The following is a 22,642-nucleotide window of genomic DNA, read 5'->3' as shown; positions in this document are numbered from 1 at the left end:
CCCCGGTTAGTGAGCCTCTTATCAACGACGCCATGGCATTGGCAGCGCTGGAGGACGACGATCGTGTCATAGAGCCGGGTGAAGAAGTAGAGAAAGAGAAATATGAAACCTTTGCTGCCGTATTGATTATTATTGCAAGAAAACACGTCAATGAGACTGACTGGTGGCAGGCAATTGGCAAAAGCAAGAAGAGGTTCCAAGAGAGAAACCTTTCGAGTTGGCTGGCTGGCTTTAAATGATATCTCTGTGTAAGGCTTGGCATCTGAGCAATCATTCTAAGATTTGCGACCATGTAAACAAGAGTTTTTCTTCGTTTTTTTCCTTGGGTGAAATTCAATTGCTGTCTCCTCTCCATTCTACCGGGATAGAATCCATGATTCAGGCCCTTGGTCTTTCAACGGTGATGTGATTTTAATGATCAAGTGTGAAGCCAATATGGTACTGATACCTGCATATTGCAAATTGGAGATGGTAGAGTTTTGGTTTGGGTGCAGTTACCCAATTTACCCTCAGAATGCCTAACAGCGGAGCGGAAATTGCCTAGAGCATTGCTACCAGCCTACCACCATGGCAGAGGAAGTGGAAAAGTAGGTTCCGTTTTGCAAGAATAAAAGTCCAGATGAATATCTACCGGTTACCATTGGTTCGTGCTGTCGAATATACTTTGCTTAAATAATGAAGAGATAATGATTAGTATTGCTTATGAGAGACAGATTTTGTAGTCTGTGTGGATGCAAAGGATGCAAAGAGAGGGTGGACCTGGACATCATGGAGAAAGTAGTAAGTCTCTTAAGCACGGTTTGGAAGTAGTACAAATACAAATTTGTAGAGTACAAAACATTACATTTTCTATTATTTTGGTTGTATTTGTATTTGTACTCTGAGCATTAATTTCAAATAGAGAGTTACGGTCCCCGATTCAAGTCTATTTCGTTCGAGAAGCCAGCAAAGAAAATAACAAATTACACTACGTCAATATTGAGCTATAGTGGCAGTTCAAGTGACTGCCGGCGGAAATACGACCCTTTTAGCGGCAGTCGCTTTGAAGAACTAAAGAAGGCTGAAGGCGCGAAAAATGACAATAGGGTTCCCTTTTCTCAGCCGCTAGAGTGGTTCTCCTCCTTCTCTTCCCCCCCCCCCCCCCCTCTCTCTCTCCGATTGCCCATCTGACCGATTTGGGTTTGCCTGTGCTCTCCACCGGACGGCACCAACCGGCGACAGCTACGTCATCGGACTGGATTCCGGCTGCCCTATTCGCCTCTTAAGGTAAAAATCTCTCTTCCTCTCTCTGTTTTGTATTTAGTTAATCGATTGAGTTGGGTGCGTGGAAAGATAGAATGAGAAATTATATTTCGGCTTATCAGAGAAAAGAAACAGAAGATTGAATGAGAAATTCTGAATGCGTACTTTGCGTTAATGGAAGCAGTAAAATGTACCAGTTTGATATGTTTAATTTGTCCTTTTCAGATATGATTTATATATACAAAACTTAGCAACTACCATCGCATAATTATCTTTGGACTCCCGCCTTACCACTGGGACGTGAAGCCACGGTCTCACATCTCAGCCTCTTATCCTTAGACTCCAACCCAGTGCCATCTTACCTGTCTTCTTGAGAGGGGGAAAAAAATAAAAGCCATATAAAAACTACTTTTTTGAGTAACAAACTCTATGTATTTTCCACTAAAGATGTTCATCATCTATCAAAATTCAAAAGTCCAATCACTCTATTTTGCAAACTTTTAGATCATAAAAATATAGATTAGTATTTTGATCTATTTTAATTGAAGATTCATTATTCCAAAATAAACAAAGACACAAGTACAAACCTTGAGAATATATACTTTATTGATTCTTAATGAATTGCTAATTTATTCTTAAGTCTCTCCCTCTTAATTAAATACAACAAATACCCTTATTAAATACAGCAAAAGTAGAAACAGAATCTAGGACCAAGCAGTACTCTTATAGGGTGTTTTCTGTCTTTCATTGCCATTTATTCTTTATTCTCTTGATAATTCAAACTGTGCTGGGTTCATCTAAGATAATGATTCTCAATTCACTGACCTTTTTAGGTCTAAATTATAAAGAAGAAATTAAATAGAATGGGAACTATTTTTATGGCTTTCAACTTCTAATGGTCTTATCCACATCTTTACACCCATCACTTTCTCCAAATTCCTCTCATAACTGGGGTATCTCAAAACCGGGGATTCTTCCTTCAATTTCATAACGCAATGCTATGTTCCTTTCAATGTAACATTTCTTCCAATTCTATGGTTTTTGGATTTTTTCTTTTCTTGACATGCATTCCATTAGGAAATTGCTATGAAGATGCAAAAGACAATGCATGGCTTGGAGACTTGGCCTTGGACCATATATATTATGGGTTTTCCGATATAGGGGGTGGGGACCATGCTATACAAATATATGATTTTAGGTTTACCAAACAAAGTGGTAGTATGGCCACTGTAGTGATTGCATCAAATTCATTGAAAGATTGATCATGGTTGCCAAAGGATGGGAAGATAGAGAAAGTGCACTTTTTAAATTTGTCTTGGTATAAAAAACCCTTGGCCAGAGAGTTACTCAAGTTGTTGTGAATTGCATCAGGGGTTTCTGTGAGGTCCTGTAGGCCTGTTAGACACTTGCTGATGATATTACATCCATTAACACTGAGATAATTATGAATGTTAAGGTGTCTAACACATGTAGAAAAGGCAGCAAGGTTGGTACAGTCTAGAAAACAAGAGTCATGGTTCAAAGGATGGGGAATGACATGACTGAGCATCATCCCAAATGAGCTATCTTATAGATCATGTTCTTTGAAACTTGCAATCAAGCTTCCACTGAAGTTATCTATCTATCTATCTATCTATCTATTCAGCATTGTCCAATAATTCATAACAGATTGAGGTTGATGTCATCAATGGAATTGGAAAAGAATGGGCAAAATGGAGGTCTACATCAAAAGTTTGTCATCACATCTTTCTTATTAACTCATAATTAAGCAAAATGCTAAATTACGAAAACAGCATATGCGTTATAGGTGCATGTAGGAATTGATCGTACTCATCAATCTTCTTACAATCTTTTTGTTCAAACAAAATAGCTGCCATATGATTCACCGTTGGGCTGTCTTTGGTTTGATAGAGATTAAAAAAGAATGAAACATATGTTGAGGAAAAGTTTTTAACCAATGTTGTGAAATTCCTTAACAGCTTTCCCAAACATACCTTTATTAACTATTTATTTCGTAACTACATTGGCCAAGAACTCCTTAGGCCACCTTGGGAATGGGATGGCCAAGTCGACTCATACTATCTCATCCATTAGAGTTTGGAGCCAAAAAATTTTCAGGAAATCCCAACTCAAATGTTAGTTGTAAGATCATTAATATGCAAGGTTGCAATACTTGGTTGTTAAGTCACAAACAATATCTTGAGTTTACAAAAACAATAGATGGAATGGACTAATGCTGTTACAATTTACAAACCATAATCTCTCTTACTTTCTTTCTTGTTTAGGAAAGTTAAACCAAATAATTAAAAAGAGAGTCCAAAGTCACAAATATGTCACAGCCATAGGAGCACATAGTGGGATTGCTCTCTATTAGATTGCCTATATTCAAGAAACTCATATTAGATTGCTCTCTAGTAATTAAACCATGCAAGTCTCTCTAGGATTGCTCTCTAAAAGAAAAATATTTAACAAAAACCCAAGTTATTATCTTAAAAAAAAATAAATATTGCTAAAACATTCTCTCATAATTCCACTAAAGTTTGCCTCTTTTGCATGCATTTATTTACTCAAAGATTTAAGAAGAAAATGAATTCAAATTTTTATACATGATTACAGAAATTTTAGGTTCCAACACTGCAGAGACAAAAAAAAAAAATCAAATAAATAAGAAAGCATCCTATTATATAGTAAAAGAATTATCAATGATAAAGGTGCCCCACCCCCACTATCTCTCAAAGTGCTCATGCTTGATACCAATTAGGAAATCTGTCTTGTTTAAGTATTGCACTATTTTTTTTTTATGAATTAGGAATGATTTATGCATGATATATCAGAAATGTTACAAGAACCCCAAGGAGAGGCATGAAGTGCAACCTCCCTTGAGATTAAGTGTAAAAAACTATGCCAAAGACATTAACAATGTTGCCCAGTAGAGATGTTCCCTCAATACCCCCCCGTTTAGCAAGATGATCAGCCAAAGCATTCGCTGACCTTCTCACCCAAAGTGAGTTTACAGACATGTTGTTTATTAACCTGCTTGCCTTTTTTAGGTAATCCTTGTAGCACCAAATGGCTGATCTTGGATCTGTTAACCAGCCCGTAACAATCGTAGAATCTCTTTCAGTTAGAAAATGTTCTACTCCTAAATGGTTTGCTATCTGAATATCCTTTAGAGCCTCCAATAATTCAGCCCAGACCGAGTCTCCTACTCCCACTGGACCATAGTATAAAGTTAAGATGTTTCTGTCCTTATCTCTCAATACTCCTATGTTTGAGGAGCCAGGGTTTCCTTGACTGCTTCCATCAAAATTTAACTTTGCCCAACCTTCAGGTGGTGGGGTCCAAGAGGCAATGATCTTTTCCTTCCTAGAGGAGCTATTTGCCACTGCTAACCAGTTCCACCAAAGGTCGTCAAAGGAAAACAAATGAAAAGAATCTAGAGTTTCCGGTCAATGAATTGCCCTTGTTAAGATGAACTCCTTGATAAGTAAAAGACTTGGTTCCTTTTCTTGGAAAATTCTTGCATTCCTTTCTTCCCAAATTATCCAAAGTGTCATATCTCTAATACATTTCCACATAATTCTCCCTCTTTTGTTGGGCCATGCAAAAGTCGATGGATCAAAGAATAGGCTTATAACTGTAGGTTGGTTCCGCCTACATCCAAAAAAGGCAAAAATCCAAACCCAAATAGCTGTAGTGAAAGTATAGGAAATTAGTAAGTGGAAGCAATCCTCACCATTTGCTTTACAAAGAATACACCAATTAGGGGACAAGCACAAGAAAGGTTTTTTTTCTACAAACAATCAAAAGTATTGATCTCTCATGGAACACTTCCCAGCAGAACCAAGTGATTTTAGGGGGAGTAGGCCTAGTCCAACACTCCTTAACTGGAAAAACAAGCACAAGTAAAGGAAACCTTTACAAACCTTGTATAAGTTTCCTGTCTTTCCCTTCCTTTCCCTACATTTTCCTTCAAACCAAACATAACCTTCGGGTGGGAGACCAAATTCTTTTGTCTGGCTTTAGAGGATCCAAATAGACACTATCTAGGACACAAAGAAGAGTACCAAGTTCACCATCCCTTAAACCCCTACAGAAACCAAAATTCCAAGTCAAGGACAAAGGGTAAAAGGGGGAGGGGATAAAATGGTAAACAACCTTATGCTTAGGAAATGGAATAGAGTGAAGGAAAGGGATGGGTTACAATTGCAGAGGTGCAGGAGTACGAGGAAAGGTGCTGGCCGAAAAAAGAAAAGCTAAAGGCTGTGGGGGTGGAGAAGAAGTTTCAGGAATCAGAACAACATAAGGGGAATCTGGAGATAACAATTGAAGGTGCTGATGGTGTCCCAAAGTTCATTTTGAGAGGTAAGGAAGATTGGAGCAAAATGTTGACGGTGACAGCAAAGAAGAAGGTTAGAGACTGGAAAAGGATTTCTTAATGATGTTATGGTTAGAATTCCAAATGCAGATTCGGCTGTGATTTTTCCTTTCGATGGCAGTAAAGCTGTTCTGGATATTGGAAATTTGAAGGCAGAATGCATGACTGTTGAAACTTCGGAAGGTGCAGTGACAGCGGCGAACTGGACACCTTGCAATGAAATTTCATTACTTGGAGAGAGTGTAATCTTGAAGATCTTTGGTCTGCCTTTTAACTTATGGTTGGATCAAGTATTCGATAAGCTTGCAGGTGCGTGTGGTTGGAGTATTAGAAGATGTTTTCATTGTTGACCTTCATGCAGTGAAGATTACAGTTGCAGGTGCTAAACCGGATAGGATTCCCCACATGATTGACTTCTTCGCTAAAGGGAGATGATGGAAACTCTGGGTGGCATTGGAAGCTGAAGCGTCCCTGTGGTGTGGAAGGCGAGAGGTTGAAGACGAGGCAGGTAGAGTTTGGTGGAGTTCACGTGGTACATGCAGATTGGAAGGTTGGGGGAAGGGAGAAAACGAAGAGTTGTTGGACATTGGAAGCTCAAGGTTCATTGAATATTTTGGGCTTTTTCAAAAAAAGGCCTGCTATAATGCTGATTTCGAGAAGAACGAAAAGGGAGAAGAAGAAGACGAACAGATGTTTCGAGAGAAAAAAATGAGCAAGGACAGCAAGCTGGACCGGGCTTTAGGGGGTCCACACGTGATATTCTCGGAGAGCACATGGGTTTAAAAAACGGTGATGAGATGAGCTTGTTTGGGTTTGGGCAGTAGGGGTGGGTTTCCGAAGGATGTCAATTTTGGTTGGTAGGCCGTAGGGTCCGGCTTTTGCCTTGGTGTTGTAGTGTGGGCTGGTTTTCTTTTTCTTCTTTTTAGCTAGGTTTAAGGATTCTTGTTTGGGCTGGTTTGTCGGGCTTGAGGTTTCTAGTATCTATTTTTGCTTCCCTTCGGATGATTGCTTATCTGCTTCCTTTGTAATTGCTTTCTTGATTTAATAAAATTGTATTTTATGATTTATCTTAAAAAAAAAATACCTGCTTAGGTGGGAGCCCAGGGACATATCTCTGGAGCCAAAGATTCAAAAGGTTCGGTTTAAGTCTAGACCCCTTCCCTATTCCTGAGACCGCTGTAGAAGGTTAGAGGTGGGAAACCCTTCTTTGTCGATTAAGGCATCCGAGCAAACCTTGACGGGCTAACTCCCTTCAGGTGTGACAATGCAAACCTTCTTGGACAAATCTTGCCTCTTCAAACTAGTCTTGTTCAAGCTGAACTAAGAGGTTGTACTTTCTCTATCGTACTCTTGAATATCGTGTGGTCATTCTCAACTGCAGCGACCTCCCCATCTTCCTTAGAGTTTCCTCAGAGAATCTCGGTTCCAAAACTATCAGCTTCCATCAAATTCGTTGACTGAGTTAAATCAACACTCTCTAGGTGATACGGGGCATTGCCGCCTCACCATAGCCACATCAGCCATTCCGAGTATTCCGCCCCAATCACCTGATCCTCCGTTCAGGTTGTTAGTATTGCGCTGAGTGTCTCATCATTAATGTAATGGTCTCCAACCGCCCATGATTATAAATGTTTGAATAATGGAAGCGGATGATTGAACTTGCCTTATCATTAGTATTCTCTTGGGTCTCGCTTCTGGCCATCCCCTTCGAGCGGTGATTCTCACCATAGCTCGAGGAAACTCAAAGCTCTCTCCCCGGCAACAAGAAGAGGTTCTTAACACCGTGGTATCAGAGCAAGCGAACCCCTGGGCAGCTCAGATACTGGCAATGGAGGATCGCGTAAGAAGCCTAGAAAAATCCCGTGAAGAAATGAATATGAAGTTCGCTGAAATGCTAGAGCGTCTAAACTACATCTCTTCACGAATGGACCAACAGGAGGAGTCCCAGAACCGGTCATCCGCTGGTGGTGGCTTCAGGAAGGGGACAGAGAGCTCGGGGGCAACAGGGAGCGGCTTCATCTCCCCGCATAAGTTCTGGAAGGTGGAATTGCAGAAGTTCAGAGGCACAGGGCTGGACGGGTGGCTTCTCCTCATCCAACAGTACTTCCGCCTATAGGAGGTACCTGAGGAAAGCTGGGTTGTAGTGTCGAGCCTTGGGTTTGAAGGACGGGCAGTGGAGTGGTATAGGTGGTACAAGGATCATCAAGCTGAGCCCACTTGACGTCAATTTATAGTTGCCTTGGATGCTCGATTCAATGGGCCCCTGAGAAGCAACCATGTGGGGTGGTTGGAGAAACTTTCTCAAACCTCCACCGCCCATGAGTATATGGAGTTCCAGAGGATTTTCAGTCGAGTGAAGAGGATGAACGAAGAATCTCTAGTCGGGTGTTTCATTGCGGGTCTCAAAACAAAGGTACGAGTAGGGGTGGAAAAGTTCGAACCCGTGACTTTAGCTAGAGCCTTCTGCTTGGCGCTGTTGGAGGAAGAAGAGTGGGCAGCTCGAAGACGGACAGTTAGGCCGGAGCACTTGCGACCACGTCCTGCAGCGCCAAGCGACCCTCAAGCGATCAGGTCGTCTCCAAGGAGGTTTCCGAAAATTCGCTGGCTCACACCAACGGAAATGAAAGAGAGGCAGGAGAAAGGATTATGCTATAAATGCGAGGAACGCTATGGCCCTGGCCACCGATGCAAGGTACAGAAGTTGTTGCGGATCAACTGGGAAGTAGAGGAGGAGGAAGGTGACGACCCTGGTCCGACCCTAGAGGAAGAAGAACTGGAGCCTACATGCCATACCATCTTCCGATGACCATTCTCATGGACTCAGGATCTTCACACAACTTCATGGACCTGAGGGTGGCGTTGACTTCTGACGCCAGGTTCCGAGTGACGGTAGCAAATGGGGATCAAGTATCCGGACAGGGCCGCTGCGATGGAGTCCACATCCGGACACAAGGGGTCGAGATCATTGCAGATTTCTTCTTGTTATCGTTGCCTGGATTGGATGTCGTTCTCGGAGTTCAATGGCTTCGGACCTTAGGCCCAGTCACATGGGACTTCAACAGCTTCTCCCTAGAATACCAAGACCAAGCCGGCATTCACCTTTTGCATGGCCACCGACCCCCTAAGCTGAGATCAGTAGTTGGGGATCGAATGGAGAGACAGGTACGCAATTCTGGGAGTTGTTTCCTATTACAGATATTAGACAACCATTGTATGACAGAGCCCATCATTGATCCTGGGGTCCAATCGGTACTAAAAGAATTTGAGGAGGTCTTTGAAGAGCTGGTGGTTCTACCTCCTTCATGGGCCTTGGACCATGCCATTCCGCTGCATCAGGGGGCGGCACCGGTGTGTGTGCGTCCTTATTGGTATCCCCATTATCACAAAGGGGAGATAGAGAAACTGGTCTAGGAGATGCTCAACCATGGGGTCATCCGGCCCAGCACAAGCCCATTCTCCTCACCGGTGCTACTTGGGATGACAACCAGCCATGGATTTTGGTGGGTCCTCAACCCCTACTGGTGAGGACTTCAATCAAACATTTGGAGCAGAACAACATAGTTACGTGCGAACGTATGGATTGGGTGTTTCTCCCTCAAATTTAAGCATGAGTTGTAGAAATAGAGCATCAGAGTCTACATCAACAGGAAAAAGTTGTAAACATGGGGATAATCAGGAACGTATTAGTCGATTAGAGGATAATCTTGAAAAGGTAACCAAGTTATGTACTAATGTACAACACTAATTGGGGAGGATAATGTCTATACTTCTTCAGTATGTTCAAGGCATGCTAAACGATCAAGATTTACCTTTAGGAGATGTAGAGGTAAAGCATGGCTCATAACATAGTTATAATAATGATGGCATATTGTTTGTGTTTAGTAACATACTTTCTTGTTTGTTATAACCATCAGGTTTCTGATCAATCGAGTGCATCTCACAAAGCATCATAGCGTGTTCCCCAGCAGTCCTTGACTTCGAGCCACAATCCTAATGCAGTTTAGATAGCCATATTTGATAGGATTGTTTGCAAAATAAATGGCATAATTTGTTGAATTTACAAAAATGTTTGGAAAATAATGTCTAAACTAGTGAGCGGGAAAATTGTTTCACTTATTTAGAAAATTGAAAGAAAATGGGTTTAGAGTAGTCTTCCCAGTCTAAACAACAATATCTAACTCAGGAATCCTATACAGACCACCCAATGTGAAAACACTCAAGATTCAAGTCGATATTGTTGTTAGATCACTGTTAATCTATTGTTATTTCTAGTATGATGTCAGCATGTTTCTAGCATCTTTTTAGTTGTTTTTATTAAGTCAGGAGTGCATATGTAATTCTCCCTTTATGTTTTATCATAACATTATAAATAGAAGCTTGGGCACTGCCAACCTTTGATTTTTGGCTCCCAAACTTTCTCCTCCTCCTCCTCTCACTTTTCAGGAAGAAAACATGGTATCAGAGCCAGGTTTTGGACGACAAGAATATCCTTTTCTCTCTAATTCACTTTTTTTTCACCTAGAATGTCCTAGAATGTCTTTTTTCTGGACTGTGAAGAGGAAAATACTTGATTGGATTGGGCAGACCCTTTAACTTGTGTTTTTTTTTTTTGTTTTCTTCCTTGGTCGTAACACCAAGGAAACCCTTTTTGGTGACATGCAATGGTTGTGAAAGGTGTAGGAATGGCAACGGAGCAGGGTGGGGCCGGGTCTTGCATGTCCCATCCCCGACCCCGAACTCAAATGCCTTGTCATGTCCCTGCCCCAAACCCCATCGGGTCTAGAAATCCCAACCCCATCCCGTCCCCGTCCCGTCCCCTCCCCCCCCCCCCCCCCCGCCCTGGTCATTCCTACTTGCATACTTGTTTCTGTTTTTTTTTTTTTTTTTATACCTACTTAGAAGTATAGTAACAGTTATATATAATATAGTTGGGGTGGGTTTGGGGGAGGGCAAAAAGGGACAATTATATAATATATTATATTAACAGTTATATATAATATAGTTTACCTGTCTCTGATCCCTAGAGTTTCAGGTTCCCTGAAATCCGCCCCGAACCCCAACTAGTGATCAAGAAGGGCGGGGCAGGGCAAGGCTCCACAGGGATGGGTAAAATTTCTTTCTCTAGAAAGGTGATCTTTTGGTGTGTTTACCCTCGTATAGGTACTATAAAGGGGTTGTATGGTCCCTTTCGTAACAAGCATGTGCAGTTTTGCTTTGGCACCTGTAGTGTGTGATCTAATGGTGATCAGGGCTTAGGTTTTTGGGCTGGCTAGTTGCTGTTAGTGGAGTTTCAATGGTGTTCCTAACATTCTAGAAGGCAGATTGACCTGTTTTTTGTGCCCTACCTGTGGTTGTGAGTGGTAGAAATAGGGTGGGGATAGTTTGTTGTGCATCAGTGGTTCCTTTTGGTGTTTATAGAACTTGCTTTTAATGACAAGGATGATTCTGCTTCATCTGGGGTTACATCAACCCATGGGACAGCTAGTATGGGAGCTGACAATATGATCCTCCTTATGCCAATTACCCCTTTAAGTGGCCTGAATTACTTGGAGTGGTCTAAAGGTGTAAAACTTAATGTTACAACTAGGGGAAAGACTAGATACATAAATGGGAAAGTAAAAGAACCTAAGAGTGGGACAGTTGAACATGATAAAATGGAACCAAGAGAACAGTATGGGGATGCTTTGGCTTCTTGCAGCCATGGAATCTCTAATGTGAAGAAAAATTTTATATGGGCAGAGACTACTAGTGAAGTATAGGAACAAGCCAAAACAACATATTCTAAGCAAAGACACTATGCTAAGATTTATCAATTACAGGTTGAGTCCTTGACTTGTAAGTAGGGTGATTGTAGTTTGGCAGCGTACTATTCATCCCTTACTTCGGTATGGAAGGAGTTAGACTACTACCAGACTATAGAATGGAAACATGGTGATGATGCCAAAGCTTATAAGAAGTTGGTCTCTCAACAGTGGGTTGTTGCTTTCTTGTTGGATTAAACCTTGTGTATGAGCTTCTCAGAGTTCAGATCTTGGAGAGTAGTGAGTTGCCTTCAATTCAAGAGGTCTATGCCGTAGTCCAGTCTGAGGAAAGTAGATGAAGTGTGATGGTTACAACTAAGGGGAAGGTGGTGTACTCACTACTGACGTTCAAGACATACACGGGATACATGTCAAGATCTCATTGGGAAGCCAAAGTGGGCAGTAAAAATTGAAGAGCAAGGTGAGATGCAAGGTCAATAAAAGTATAATGCAGCTAATATGGCAGCTCAAGATACTTAGCCCACTACTCGGGAGCATCACACCGGTTCTAACCCTAAGTAGGATATCATTAACTCCTTCCATAATCATTTGGAATTGTATGGTAGGGCCTTGTGCTAGGGGTGATCATTTCAGCCTGGCCCAGAAAATCCGAGCTTGGGCCTAGGTTTTTTGTTAAGGCCTGGCCCGGGCCCGGGCCCGCAAAATTTAGGGCCGGGCTTGGGCCTAATTTTGTAGGCCCGGCCCGAATATTTATAATATATATATATGTATATTAAATAGAGATTTTAAGGAAATTAAAGATGTAAAGATGTTATCCTAGGGTCCTAATCTCCTAAATCTTACCAAATTTTAATCCAATATTTAATGAAATCTAAATATCTAATCTCCTAGATCTTACCAAATTCCTAGGGTCCTAGACTCCTAGTCTCCTAAAAATTACCAAATTTCTAATCTAGTATTTAGTTACTAAAGTAATTAAAGTATTAAACCCTACTATAGCATTCTTCCCAAGATCTCTCTCACCAATTTCACAAAACCACCTCCAGTGCCCCCAATCTCTTCCTCACAAAAAAGTCAATACTCAAAACCGAGACTGCAGCCAGAGTTAACAATCTTGGACGCATACTCGAGTCCACCGTTCAGAATTTCATAATTCTCTCACCAAGTTCACTAAAGCATACTGCAATTCTGCAAAAGTTCCTTACTGCAAGACAGCGAGGTACGTTCAGAATTCCAGAGTTCTTTGTTTTTTAATCTATTATATTATCCTGCAAGACAACAAGGTACGTTCAGAATTCCATAGTTCTTTTTTTTTAATCTATTATATTAGAAAAATGCATGCCTATTTTGCTGAGTTTCTTTTTTTATTTATTATGTTGCTTTTGGTTTTCGTTAATTAAGACAAAAACAAAATAATAATAATAATAATAATAATAATAATAAACTTAAAAAAGATTAGCCAATGTAAATCTCACCAATAAAAGATTTAACAATAATTTAGAATGATTTGGTTTACTTATGACCGTGAGTCCATGACTTTCACTTAATAAAAGATTTAAAAAGATATAAAAAGATGCATGCGCCTATATATTAATGCCGAGTTTCTTTTGGTTTTCTTTTAACCGTGACTTTCACTTAATAAAATATTTAAAAAGATAGACAATGGAAATCAAACTAATTTTAGTTTTGAATGATTTAGCAATATAATTATTTAATTTCTTTTATGTTAGAAGCTTTTATCTTTACATTAAGTTTAAAGTTTCTTATAGGCTCAAAATCTTTTATATTAGTAGCTTTTATCTTTTATGTTAGGCCCAAAATCTTTTACATTAGAAGCTTTTATCTTTTATGTTAGGCCCAGAATCTTGGCCCGAGGCCATATAGGGCCGGGCCCGGGCATAGCTAAGCCCATTGTTATGGAGGCAAAGCCCGGCCCAGCCAATGATCACCCCTACCTTGTGCCATATGGATAGTGAAGCTACTAGTACCACTTCTACTTCATTTGCATCTACATCAGGTAATGCTACCTCTGCCTTTCATGTTTCCACTGCCATTGATTCCCCCTACATCATTGACTCAGGGGTCTCCAACGACATGATCGGTAAGCCAAATCTTTTCCAATCTTACAACCTTTTGTCTAGGAGAGATAAAGTGAGGGTTGTAGATGGATTATTCTCCATTGTAGGCCAGGGTCAATATCCCTTCCCCATGGCCTTAACCTTAATAATGTATTGCATATACCTAAATTTCCTATTGATTTACTTTTCCATTAATAGTATCACAAACTCTTTAAACTGTAGTGTAACCTTTTTTTCCTGATTCATGTGTTTTTTAGGATCTAACTTCTAGGAGGACGATTACTAGAGGAAAGGTTGGTTTCTCGGTGTCATCTTTAGAGTCACATAGTCAGTTGAGTTAGTCAAATATTTTTGTGGCATAATCATTTAGGTCGTGTGTTCTTTGAAATATTGAAGACATTGCTTCCTTCTTTATTTGAGTCATGTTTAGTGTCAAAATTTCCAATGTCAAACGTGTCAATTGAACAAACAATGTAGAGCAATTTCCCTTTTCACATTGTATATTCTAACGTTTGGGGACCAACTACTATAACATCAAAGGGTGGTTATAAGTATTTTATCACACTAATTGATGATCTTTCCCGTTTGGGTATTTCCCATGTGTACTAGAGGCGAAGTTCAAAAAATTGTAAGGGACTTCCAAAGGATGGTGTTCACACAATTTCATGTTGAGATCCAAAATTTTCAATTAGATCATGCAAAAGAATATTTCCATGGTGAGTTCAATAAATTTTTGCTTCCCATGGATCACTTCATAGGAGCTCATATGCAACAACACCGCAACAAAACGGTGTTGCAGAAAGAAAGAACAAACACCTTGAAGTAGCACGAGGGATGATGTTATATATGAATGTACCAAAAACAATTTTGTATAGATGTTGTACTTGTTGTGCATTTGTCATTAACTGTATTCCCTCTAGAGTATTGAACTACAAGTCTACAAGGTCCCTCATCAGTTATTGCTCCCTTAATCTTCTTTATTTTTCATCACTATGAGAGTGTTTGGTTGGTGTGCCTTTGATCATGATTTGTTTCCTTCATGTGGTAAGTTGGACCCTCGGTTTATTCCATGTATCTTCCTTGGGTATTCCTCCTCTCAAAAGTGCTACTAGTGTTTTGATCCTATTGGTCGTAAGCATTTTGTCTCTGTGGATGTTTACTTTAGTCTGAACCATTCTACCCCACTTCTCCTCAAGGAGAGAGTAGTATAGGAGAGGAGAAGTAGGTCCATCAAGTTTCTCTTCTCTTCTTTTTCGGATCTTGCTCCTTTTCATTTCTTTCTACGTGAGTGTCATAGAAATCAGCAATGTTCTAAAGATGTGGAACTACCAAATACTAAGAAACTGACATCGTCAGACTCTCGGGAGGTAAGTCCAAATTAGTCAAGTACCCATGATGCAGGTGCTTATGGCAGACCAATGGCACGCCCGTGCGGACCCAATAGGGACGTCATGCGGAGCAAAAGCCGGCGTGCGACACAGGCCCAATGGCACGGCTGCACGCAGCGGCCTCGGATGGTCGCGTAGGCAAGGCCAGACTAATCCTGGTCGTTCGCGCCCACCTACCTCCCGGCGGTCTCAAGTATAAATAGAGGATGACCCCCTCCCCCCCCAAGGTGAGGATCCAAACTCTCTACTACCTAGAACTCAGTTACTTCCATTGTGACCTCATATGAGTTGTCTCAACTCAGGCCTCGTCCACCTCTCATCACACCCTCACTAACTTGACTGTCGAAGTCTTTGCCTCGGGTTAGCACCCGGGGCCTTTGATGTTTTCTCTCTCCTTGTAGGACTGACCTACAAGCCCTCGGCCACAGTGGACCTCAGACTCATCAGCCAACCCTCGGCTCAGAAGCAAAATTACCATATTGCCCTCAGCCCATCCAAGGCAGCAACACTGTTGATTCCCTAGTTCCCATTTCAGTTGTGGATGATCTTGGCATTCCAATTGCTCAAAGAAGTCAAGTCATGCACTACCAAACACCTCATTACCCATTATGTATCCTATGACCATATTTCTCCCTCTTACCATGCATTTTTCTCTGTCGTTGATAATATCCCCATACCCAAAAATGTGGCAGAGGCTTTAACTTGTTTTGAATGGACAGATGCTATGAAAGAGGAGATTAATGTGTTTCATAAGAATCACAATTGGGAGTTGGTGGATCTTCCAAAAGAGAAAGACCTAGTGGGTGTTTACAATGAGACACAAGGTGGATGGGGAAGTAGAAAGGTACAAAGCAAGGTTGGTAGCAAAGGGGTACACTTAAGTCTACGGTGTTGATTATGATGAGACATTTGATACAGTGGCAAAGATGAACTTGATTTGGGTCTTTCTATCATTGGCTACAAATTTTGATTGGGAGTTGCACCAACTTGATGTAAAAAATGCCTTCTTGAATGGTGATCTAGAAGTGGAGGTGTTGTTCAACCACCAGGTTTCTATGCCAAAGGAAGTGAAAATAAGGTGTACAAGTTGAGAAAGTCTCTCTATGGCTTAAATCAATCTCCCAAACCATGGTTTAGTAGGTTTCATATGGTAGTTCAGCAAGTAGGGTTCAAACATTGACAATTTGACCACATTCTTTGTTAAGATGTGTCAAGAGAAGGTTGCAGTGCTAATAGTGTATGTGGATGACATCATCATACATGGATCTAGAGTTTTGAGATACAAAAATTGAAGGAGTTCTTAGCTTCCCAATTTGAGGTGAAAGATTTGGGTCCCCTAAAGTACTTTCTTGGGATTGAAGTTGCTCGCTCAAAAAAGGGTATCTTCATCACTCAAAGGAAGTACATCCTTGATCTTTGACAAGACACCGACAAGCTAAGTGTAAAGCCAGTGGATACCCCTATGGATGTTGAGCATAAATTGGGTGGTTGTAATGGTGAACCTCTGAAAGATGTGAAACAATTTCAAAGACTAGTGGGAAGATTTCTTTATTTGTCTATGACATGCCCGGATATTGCTTATGTTGTTGGGGTTCTAAGCTAGTTCATGCATTCCCCTAAGGTACCACATATGGAGGCTATAAAAAGAATTCTCAGGTATTTAAAGAAGTATCCAAAGACTAGTTTACCATTCAGCAAACATAACCGTCTAAAAGTGGAAGTCTATACAGATGCCAATTGAGCAGGTGTTGTGGATGATAGAAAATCCATGAGTGGTTACTGTACATTTGTGGGTGGAAACCTAATGACATGGAGAAGTAAAAAATAGAATGTAGTTGCAAGGTCTGGTGTCGAAGCTGAGTATAGAGCTATGGCACATGGGGTGGCTAAAGTACTTTGGTTGAAGAGTTTACTAGGGGAGCTTGGGTTCAACGTTAACAGCCCTATGTCCCTCTATTGTGATAAGGCATCTATAAATATTGCTACTAACCCTGTCTTTCACGATAGGACAAAGCACATTGAAGTGGGCAAGCACTTCATAAGAGAGAAACTAGAAAAGGGTGAAATCTTACTCCTTATGTCAACTCCAAGGAGCAGTTGGCTGATGTTCTCACAAAAGGACTTTCATACTTGCGGCACAATGAGCTATGTGACAAGTTGGGCATGATAGACATATTTAGCCCAACTTGAGGGGGATTGTTGTTAGATTATTGTTAATCTGTTGTTATTTCTAGTATGTTGTCAGCATGTTTCTAGCATTCTTTTTAGTTATTCTTTATTAGAGTATGCCACCAGGGTATATATGTAATTCTTCCTTTATGTTTTATCATAAACATTATAATAGAAGGCTAGGCGCTGCCATCCCTGATTTGTGGCTCCCAAATATTTCTTCTTCTCCTCTCCTCTTTTCCTCTTCTCACTTTCAGGAAGAAAACACATATCAAGGAATGGAACACAAACCCAATGTGAAAACAATCTCAAGATTCAAGTCCATATCATAAACAAGGGGTGGGAAGGGATTAAATGTTCTGGGCTGTGTTGTAATTTTGTTTTTTTATGTTTTGACCTGGGAGGGTTAAGAGAGTTTGCCTTTCCTCTTTGCTTTCCTTTGTACTTTTCTCTTAATTTTGGTTTTATTAGTGATCAAAAAAATCAAGTCCATATCAAAGAATGGAATACCATGATTTCTCACCACTGTAACTCAGAAACTTGCTTATCCATTGTAGAATTGTTGATTCATTTGGTCGTTCTTATATATATATATATATATTCTAGAGTACCAGTTTATAGTCCCTATCCCCATGAAACCTTGTTCCTTTTTTCTTCTTTTTTCCAGGATTAAGAATGCTCAAATTTCTTGTTTGGTTTTCCATTTGTGATTTGTTGGGAGTTATCAAAGGAGAGGTATTATGAGAATTTTTTTAAGGTTCGTGCAATGGAAAATTTGTGGCTAATATTGATCCCTTTTAGTAGACTGGTTGGCGGTGCATCCTGAATTTGGATACATGAATATGGCTATTCTTGGTGATGATTGTGATCAACTTTGTCATTGATTATGTTTCCTTTTCTGTTGTATTTTTCATGTTGAAGTCTTTCTTTTGTTCAGGCCTTCTCAGCAATCTTTTGGTTTTTTGATTGGTTCAACATTTTCCTCTTGTTATCTCTTCTTTTTTCCTCTAATGAAGTTTTCTTTTTCCACTTTATCTTGTTGAAGAAAGTTTTTATTTGTGGGTTCCTTGTTTTGGGGTGGGGAGATGTGGATGAGTGGTTTCAACCTGCTTCTAATTTTGAATGTGGGAAAATATGTTATGGAGCCTTCATTCACTCTCGGTAGATGGTTGATGGATTTGGACTAGGTTGAATTCTTAGTGAGTGCAACTGGAGCCTCATTGTTGAAGGGTTTCCAACTTGGGTGTGGGTCTAGAGGTGGAAATGCTATTCTCTCTATCATGAGTTATCGTTTCCATGATATCCTTGGAAATTCAGGTTTCATGCCTTTGCTTGAGCTCGTATTGTGGGTTAACTACTACCTTGTGGAAGGGTTTCCTATATTACGGACCTGAGCAGACATCTGATCATGAAATGGGATATCTTGCTCAAAGGATCATGAACTGTAGCTAAAAGAGTGGTCTTAGTGTAGATGACTCCATACTGATAAAAAAATGCAGCTGATCCATAGCCAAGATTTGTTATCGTTATTGGTGGGAATTTTACAAGGTTGTGGTCCATAGATATCAATCAATATCAACAAAGTGCTACAATAGAGCCAATAGACCTTAGAAAAGAAAAAGAATAGATAGCCGTATAATTGTGGTTCACTAGAACTCTAAGGTTGCATTTTCTTTGATAGACCACAGGAGAAAAATAGAAAGTTGAGGAGTGTTATCGTTATTGGTGGGAATTTTACAAGGTTGTGGTCCATGGATATCAATCAATATCAACAAAGTGCTACAGATAGAGCCAATAGACCTTAGAAAAGAAAAAGAATAGATAGCCGTATAATTGTGGTTCACTAGAACTCTAAGGTTGCATTTTCTTTGATAGACCACAGGAGAAAAATAGAAAGTTGAGGATTGTTGCTATTTTGTGAAATTCCTTAAGAACTTCCCTAAACTTTCTTTGTCTATCTTATTTTTATATCACACCTAACATAGCTTAAATGAACACAATTACTAGTATGGATTTTAATAGCAGTAGGGTGTTGCCAAAAGTAGTTCTCTTACTCTTAAATGTGTAATTGACTTGGGATCGGAAGTAACCATGAGAGCTAACTGGGACTTGCATTTTGGATGGTTTTGATTGTTCAAGAGGGTGAACCACCTGGTTGAACCATTCAATCTGTCATCGAGGGCGCTTTTCAGGTTGAATTAGATTTGTCCAAGCTGAACTGTTGGTCAGATAACTTTTATGGTTTGATTAATTTTCAATTAATTATTTTCTAAATGTAACTGATTTTTTAATTAATAAAAAATAGAGCTATAATTAAACCGCTCACTATTTAGACATTATTTTCTAAAAATAACTGATTTTGCAAATTGAGCAAACTATATCATTCGTTTTGCAAAATGTCTTATTTGATATTCTTTCTTGTTTGCTATCACATTTGATTGCGTATTGGATATTTGCTTATGATTTTGGTTCATGTTTGTTTAGCAGCAGTAAGAGATTCAATAAATCAATGACCAAGTTCATCTTCATGCGATTTAGGGAGAAGAAGAAGAATGGGTTTGTGTGACCCAAATGTTTTGTATTGAATGGAGAATGAAATATGTAGTAAGGAGTTTATTGGAATTGAAACTAGGTTGACACTATGTTTTAGTTGTAAATGATGTTTTAAAGAGATTACTTATTTTATTTTAGATCAATTGATGGTGGTGAGCTTTTGTTTTAATGTTTAGTTTCGATTTGGATGGTTGAAGGAAAAACAAGTTATTTTGATAGTTGGAATATGGTTTGACTTGCATGTTATTTTGATGGTTGGAAACTTGGAATACACTAATATAGTTGGACTTATAGGTTATTATAATAGCTGAAAATTCGAATGAAACATGTGAGTTGTATGCTTTTTTAGCGTAGTTAGTGGACTTTTATGGGCCAACTGAGGGCTGGCTCGTTGGTGTATTAGCTGGTTTGTTCCAGCATTAACTCAGAACCCCGCAACGGGAAAAAGGGGTAAGGGGGAAGTTATAAATGGTGTATAGCACCAAATACCAAAAAAAAATAGTGGACTTTTGGGCAATCAGATTGTTGCTAGAAAAAATGCCATGAATAAGATTTTAGCCGGCAGATAAATGTCTAAATTTGCCACTAAATATTACATGGCAAAACTGAAATTATAACTAGGGCTGTAAGTTGGGCCAGGTTTGCCTGAATCAAGCCCGAAAAAGTAGGGTTGAGTTGGATTAGATTGAAGTTCAGGTTAGGGTTAGGGTTGAAAAGCATGAACTGACTTGTCTTTGGGTTGGGTTAGGGGCTTAGGGTTGACAACTTAAACCAACCCAATCCAACCTAACCTGAACCCAATTTAATTTCATATTTGCATATAGGAATATCATATAAATATGAATTTCATATTCACTATTCATGCATTTATGTATTTGCAACTATGCATTCATAAATGTGTGTATGTGTATATATATATAGTTATATATTTATATATATAAATATATAATTATATGTTAAAAATTTTAAGTTTAAAGACAATCTATATATACTAAAACACAGGAGTGAAGAAATTTTCTCCTTTTTTTGAATTTTCTATTTCTTTATTTCATGTCATTTTTTAAACAACTAATAAGATGCTCTCCTTCCCCATAAAAATTACCTAAAATATATCTATATATCTCTCTCTCTTGCTCCCACACGTTTCCAATAACCTAAATAATGTCCCCTCCTAAAATTTCTTCTAAACTACCTTCCCCACTATCCCTCACTTTCTCCTAAATTGTATCCAATTTAATAGAGATTTCTCTCCTAAATGATCTCTAATCCTATTTATCATCTCCCCCACTTTTTATCTATATCTATCTAAAGAAAGTTTGAATTAAAAAATTAAAATTTATTTAATATTCTCACGAAATTATATAATAACTTTAAAATATTTATTGAAAACACGAAAATAGCTTCTTTTCTCTCTCTCTCCCACACATTCCCAATAACCTAAATGATATACACTCCTAAACTAGCTCCCCCACTATCCCTTACTTTCTCCTAAATTATCTCTAATTTATTAGAGATTTTTCTCCTAAATTATATCTAATCCTATTTATCCTCTCCCCCACTTTTTATCTATATCTATCTAAAGAAAGTTTGAATTAAAAAAATTAAAAATTATTTAATATTCTCACAACGTAAAAATAGTTATAATAGATTTAATATCATTCATATAATTAATAATTTTATATTTTTACAAAATTATTGCTTTCTGGATTATTCAACTTAAACGTTATTCAAATAAATAAATATTTAACATTAAAAAAATATTGTTTAAATATTTCAATAATTAAATATCTAAAATAATAAAATATTAAAAATATCTAAATAATTATATAACAAAATATTTAATATTATGTAATAACTTTAAAATAAATAAAAGTCAAATAATGAAAATTTTTATATATTTTATATGTTATTTAAATATTTAAATAAGTAGATATTTTAACTAACAAAATACTTAATATAACTAGATTCTAAATAGTTAAAATAATGAAATTATGTAATAAATTAAAACATTTCTTAAAAGTGGAAAAATAATTATAACATAATATTCAAATTAGTATTAATTTAATATTTTATAAAATTAATAACGATAATATGTAATAATAGTATAAATTATAATTTTGTGGATTATTAAAATCAATAAATAATTAATATTTTAAAATTTAAATAATGATATTTAAATAACTAAATAATATTATAAATAACTAACTTCACTTATATCAATTAATCATTCTAGAAAATAACTTTCAAAAAAATTAAAGTTTATTAATGGAAATTTTAAAATCTTAATCTATATTTATGATATATTTATATATATTGAAATCAATATTTGTTGTGTGCAAATCTATTTTTGTTTTGTTATTTAACAAAAAAAATTCAATAATTATTAGATGTTAAACTTCTATTATTTCACTTTTTAAGTTTAATTTATAATACCTACTATATTTATTGTATTTTTGTTATAATTTATTGATTAATATTTTTAAGAGATTAAACTATTATTTGAGATTACATATTTGTTGACTAGTTTAATATTTTTGGTATTTATTGTATTTTTGTTATCATTGTATTTATTGTATTTTTATTACCAATATATTTTTAATAATTGTGTACTATTGCTATAAATTTTCAATAATTATTGAAGATTAAACATTTTTTATTTATTAGAGATTAGACTTTGGATATAGCTAAAATTAGGAGTGTTCACGGGTTGGTTCAGTTTAGTTGTAAGTTGTTTGGCCAACCAAATCAACTTGGTTAGGTTGGGGAGTTGGCCACCCAAAACTAGGGATGCAAACAGATCGGATCAGATATGAATTAAGGTATATCTGAATTCAATCCGATATTGGTAATTGTAGTTCTTGAATATGATACCTATGGAGCCTAATTTTGAATTTGATGAGGAACTCAGATTTTTGGAACTGATCCAATCCGATTTGATTTTAAAAAAATTAATAAATTATTAAAATGAAAATAAAATATAAAATTTTAAATAAAGAAAAACAAAAACTACAAGTATCTTTTCAACTATTTTCATCATATATATATACATGTTTTATAAAAAGTAAATAACAT

The 22,642-nt window shown here is 37.9% G+C and overlaps 1 long non-coding RNA gene across 2 annotated transcripts; it reads left to right on the top strand.

Annotated features, from left to right (window-relative positions):
- Positions 1-2: 2 nt before the first annotated feature.
- Positions 3-19,816, top strand: LOC148879528 (uncharacterized). Of its 2 annotated transcripts, none has more exons than XR_016104264.1 (2): positions 3-1,266; positions 19,505-19,816. It is a non-coding gene; the product is annotated as an uncharacterized LOC148879528 (long non-coding RNA). The 2 variants fall into 2 exon arrangements; XR_016104265.1 differs by having other exon boundaries at positions 141-1,266; positions 19,502-19,816.
- Positions 19,817-22,642: the final 2,826 nt, after the last annotated feature.

Source organism: Nelumbo lutea, chromosome 1 (assembly GCF_056320005.1).
Source record: "Nelumbo lutea isolate HS-2025 chromosome 1, American lotus-T2T, whole genome shotgun sequence".
Classification (NCBI taxonomy): Eukaryota; Viridiplantae; Streptophyta; class Magnoliopsida; order Proteales; family Nelumbonaceae; genus Nelumbo; species Nelumbo lutea.
This window is presented reverse-complemented; position numbering and strand designations above follow the sequence as displayed.